The sequence below is a fragment of the Gavia stellata genome, chromosome 19 (assembly GCF_030936135.1).
Source record: "Gavia stellata isolate bGavSte3 chromosome 19, bGavSte3.hap2, whole genome shotgun sequence".
In the NCBI taxonomy this organism is placed as follows: Eukaryota; Metazoa; Chordata; class Aves; order Gaviiformes; family Gaviidae; genus Gavia; species Gavia stellata.
In genome coordinates, this window is record NC_082612.1 from 20,228,968 (window position 1) to 20,234,002 (window position 5,035).

Genomic DNA, 5,035 nt, shown 5'->3' on the forward strand with positions numbered 1-5,035 from the left:
CATTTAAACTGCCATTCTGAATCTGCAGCAAAAGTATGGGGAGCCAGTTTTACAGGCTGCCTTACTGCAGAGTAACATTTGAAATCCCTTGTATCCGAACGAAAGCTTCTGCACTCGATCTAAGTGCACATTAAAGGTTTGCTCTTCACAGTATTGATTCATGTTTAGTCCAGAGTAGAGCTGTAAGGGTAACTGCATTTCTTTGTTACAGTTGAAGGACGTGGGACTGAGCACAGTCCGCCTGGTATCAGACACAGATTAAGAAGGGTTTTCACCCTACGTAAGGTTTGCTTCTAGTCAAGTTGGCATAGGTTGTAATAATCTCCTGATGGTCCTTCTGAGCTGGAATGGGGTGTGAAAGGTTTCCAGCCAAGAACAGATGTTACACAGCCAAAGCTGTAGGGAATGTCAGCGAGTGGTCTAAGGGCCTGGTTGTACCTCTTGGGGTATGCAACACCCTGTCGTCGTCGTTGTGTCTGCTGATGCTGTGGAAGGTAAGGTACAAATAGGAGAAAAACTAAGAGAGGTAATAAACCCGAAGGTTACTGGCCGGCTGGCTTGGAAATGAACTGGTGATTTGTTAGTAGCACAGTGATCCTGTGAGCAAGTGAAGGCACAGGGAATGCCGTAACCAAATGGGTCACATCAGGTTATTCATTTGCCTTTATGGCCCCTTCAGAAAAAATGGGGAGTTGGAAGTATGACTTGTTCTATATGCGTCTGCTGTTTCCTTTGCAGTAATAGATGAAAACTGGGTTGTTTGCTTGTGGAATTAAACCCTGAGCTGGGAGGGAATTGTCACTTGGAGTTGCCTCCTACCACTTGCAAATGGCTGCCAGTCTCCGGTCCTTTTCTAAATCCTTAAGCTTGGTCCATGTAACACTTAAACAGGGCTGGAAACAGGTTGGTCGGACAAGTACGAGGTGGATTTACATGCTCAGAACAGTTTAATAAGCGTCAGCTTCCTTCCATTTAACCTGTGCTTTGCAATGCTTGGCCAGTAATTGCCATGAATTCTTTGTGTATGAAGATTGTAGCGTATTCTACATGACATGCCAGCAGTTACTAATAAACGTATTACATTCTTCAGTCTTTGCCTAGTTCTCAAATGCATGTGACTATAGGAATGTAATTTTTGTCCCTAGTCTCTGTTCCTTCACCTGTGACGCGTTGTGAAGCTGATGGTTGTGTCCAGCTTCCCTTCCATGCTAGGCACGTCCAGCACGCGCTGAGTAAGAATTAACGGTAGGTGCGCGTAGCGCTGGGTTGTGAAAGCAACTCCTCTTCTTGATTACTTACCATGTCCCTGAACACCCTGGGCGATGCATAAACTTCTTACGGAAAGAGGTTGGGCTCTGCTGCGTAGAATTCTTGAAGGAACTTCCCTAGTTAACTTTGTTTCTCAAGCTGCAGCTGGATGACACCCTGAATACTGTCTTCCGCTTGGTTTTGGGGGTAGGTTACGCAGCACCAACTACTGCTCGGGTCTTCGGTAAGGCTACGCCCAGCTTAGCCAGGAGAGCGAGTAACGTGCAAGTATTGAATTTGGTTAGCTTCTTGTCTTAGAAAAATGAAGCTTTGTTTTGAAGTGTCGCGAAAGCAGGCATCTGAGTATTTCCCTGACAAATGTGACAGAAAGAAGAGCTATCAGCTTTCTCTCGGTGCAGTGTCGTTAGCCCTCTGCGACTTTGCTTTCTCACTGCGTAAGCCATGAAGTGTTTTATTAGTTGAGCTGTTCGGTTCCCAGATGTCTGCGAAGTTAAGCCCAAATGGTTCTCCGTTTTTGGCTCTCGTGAGCAATGAGGAGGAATGTTTTCTAGTGACTTTGGGGTTTGAGTCTTGTAAACTGGAATTTGCAGTTTCTCAGCCAGGAGTCCCCTTTGGCAACTGATGCTCTCGCCACATTGCCCAGCTTAGAAATCGTGGAAAAGGCTAGTTGAGTTGGCTTTGTCACTGCTCTGTGCTACGCCTGTGGAAGCCCAGGGCTAGTTTTTGTTTCAAATGTCTATCACCTAAGTCCTCTTAAACTTTGTGCTTGAAGTTAGAGCTGGCCAGGTTCCCCGCGCATCTTTTGTAAGGTACCATTGTCAGCGTTGTTCTTCAAAAAGAACCAGCAATTTGTAGTTAGAGACAAAACTTGCATCTTTCCTTGCTGGAGGGGTAAGAGCACTTCAGTGTGTACGAACAGGCAGCATTCGTTGGGCAGGCTGATGGTCTCAGTTCACAAGATAATAAAACAAGTGGGTAGGACGTTTCCATGGACAGGTCTGGCCATTTCAGTTGCCCAGATACTGTGGTAGGAGCTTTTTTTTTTTTTTGAAATGCATTTTAGCTGTAACTGGCAGAGGATTTGTTCAGTTACTTGGGGATCTAATTCTATGTTGCGGGAGAAAATACGTCAACTTTACGGAGGGAGAAGCAGAGGGTTTGCATTCCCTTACGCTCAGCAAAGTCAGACTCCGTGTTGAGATCTGAATTACCATAATGGATGTATCACCAAGAAGGCATACTTGATGGGAGCATCTCAGCATTCCTTATTGAACAAAGCGCCACTGATGTTCAGAGCTCCTGTGAAGTACTGGGATGGCGATGGGCGCGAGGAGGCTGCGCTGGCTGTTACCTTCTGTTTGCTGAGGTCTTCCAGTGAGCCACCTCCTACATCCAGGTAATTACAAGTAATTACAAAATAGGACCCTGTGTCATCCTGCCATTGCCCAAGTCCGGAGGGAGGACTGGGAATAAGGGTGCTCAGCCTGAGCCAGGTTGGAGAAATTCAAGTAAAGATGTTGGGACAGATTTGCCGACTAAGCAGAAGCTGTGTAGAATTTACCACTTTGACAGAATCATAGAATCACTACGGTTGTAAAAGACCTGTAAGACCATCAAGTCCAACCACCACCCCAACCCCACCATGCCCCCTAAACCATGTCCTGCAGCGCCTCATCCACACATTCCTTGAACACCTCTCCTCCCCTCCTCCTTCATCTCCATTTCCTACAGCAAAAATGCTGTAGGTTGCCCTCAGCACATCCCCGTTCCTTCAGGGAGATGTTGGCAGCACGGGAGGTTGAGGTTGCGCGCTGCCATCGCTGCTCCGGCGAGGGTCCTCCACCGGCTGCAGACCCCCCCGCCCCAAGGTGAACCCCTCCAGCACGTGGAGCACCCCGGTCCAGGAGCACGTCTCCCCAGGGAGCTCTCCTTCCCCACGCCGCCTCAGATATCTCATTGCGTGGCACCTCGTCTCACGGCTCCCCCTCTTCCTTAACTCTGTCCGAGTGGCGGTCCATGGGCTTCTCTTGCCAGCTGGCATTTTGGCACGGGATGCCCCCGGTGACCGGGACCCCGCAATTTCTGTCCACCACAGCACTCCTGCATGTGCTAAATGGGCGCTCATGCACGAGCTGATGGGGCACACGTGAGAAAGGGCTGCTCACGTGTGAGCTGATTGAGCGCTCGGGCATGAATTAATTGGATGCTCGTGTGAGCTATCTCGACGCTCATGCATAAATAAATTGGGTGCTTGTGCACGGAGTAATTGGATGCTTAGGTATAAATTAATTGGGCACTCACACGTGAGCTAATTGCACGCTAATGCATGAACTTTTAGGGCACTCGCATGTGAAATAATTGGATGCACAGGCATTATTTCACGGGGTGTTCATGCATAAAGGCATTGGGTGCTCATGCACAAACTGATTAGGTGCTCGTGCATGTGTGCCACTCACCCTGCCGTTTCCGCCCGGCAGAGGAGGACCCACTCGCACGCTGGTTAGGTGGATAACGGCTTTCCGCTTGCTGCCGGCTGGGAAAATGTGAGCATCTGTTCATGCATCTCCCTCTGCCTCCAGCCCTGGCTGGCCAGCAAGCACAGAGCAATATTTTCTGCAAGAGCTGGCCTAGAACAAATCCAAACCCAAGCAAACCTCCAGGCAGGAGATGACAATCGTGTTACACGCCGTCCGACCTGAGCTTTTATCCTGCTGCGTGCGGATGAGTTGATAGTGCTGCTTTGGAAACGGAGCACCCGTTTGCAGCCAGCGTTAATGAAAAGCTCGTAACAGGGTCTGTGGGGTCGGTGGCGTTCTGGTGTGGCTTTTACACTGGTTTAAATGAATCGAGTGTCCGCACGAGTCACTACAGACCCTGGGTAACTCCTGATTTCCAGGAGGCCTGCAGCAACCTCCTTTTGGGAGGACAGCGGGGATGTGGATTTGCATGCCTCTGCTTTCCCAGTGGCACCTCTGCCCTCCCGCAAACCCCTCACCCTCCCGGTGCCGCCGCCGTGGCCGCGCTGAGCGAACGCGACTGGGTGCCCGGCTTTCCCCCTGCGGGCAGCGGTGCCCGGCCAAAGCCCCTGGCGACAAACCTCAGCGCCCCTTCGGTGCCTTTCTGCTGGTGCCGAAAGCGGGGACGGCTTCAGTGTGGGACGTCTCACTGCCCTTGGGCTCGGCGCTCTGCCAGGAGCAAGGATGCATCCCGGTTGTGGGGAGGCTTCTGGCAGCCCCTGGCCATGAGTCCAGCCCCAGACCCCTGCCCCAGCGGCAGCCCCCTGCTCCTCTGGATTTCTCCAAGCCTTTCGGTGCAGTCTCGCTGTTGGGACCTCGTTTATAAACCTCTGCACCCCGCTTTGTAAAGCAGAGCCTTTTTATCCAAATTACTGCAGGAAAGAGCCAGGACCTGCAGGACCTTGGACATTTTTAGATAGTTTATGTTATTTTTGCGTGAATAAAAACCCCAACCTCCCTCTGCTTGACCCCCTGGCTGGTGCTCCCCACCGGGCCAGTAGCCCGCTCTGTCCCGGGGTGATTTCTGCTCTCGGGAGGTGTGCGGAGGTCACAGAATCACAGAATCACTAAGGTTGGAAAAGACCTGTAAGATCATCAAGTCCAACCTTAAAAAAAAAAAAAAGAAAAAAAAAAAAACCCACAACAACACAAAAAACAAACCACAACACACCAAAAACCAACCCACCCAACACCACACAGCACCATGCCCATTAAGCCACATCCCACAATGCCACATCCACACGCTCCTT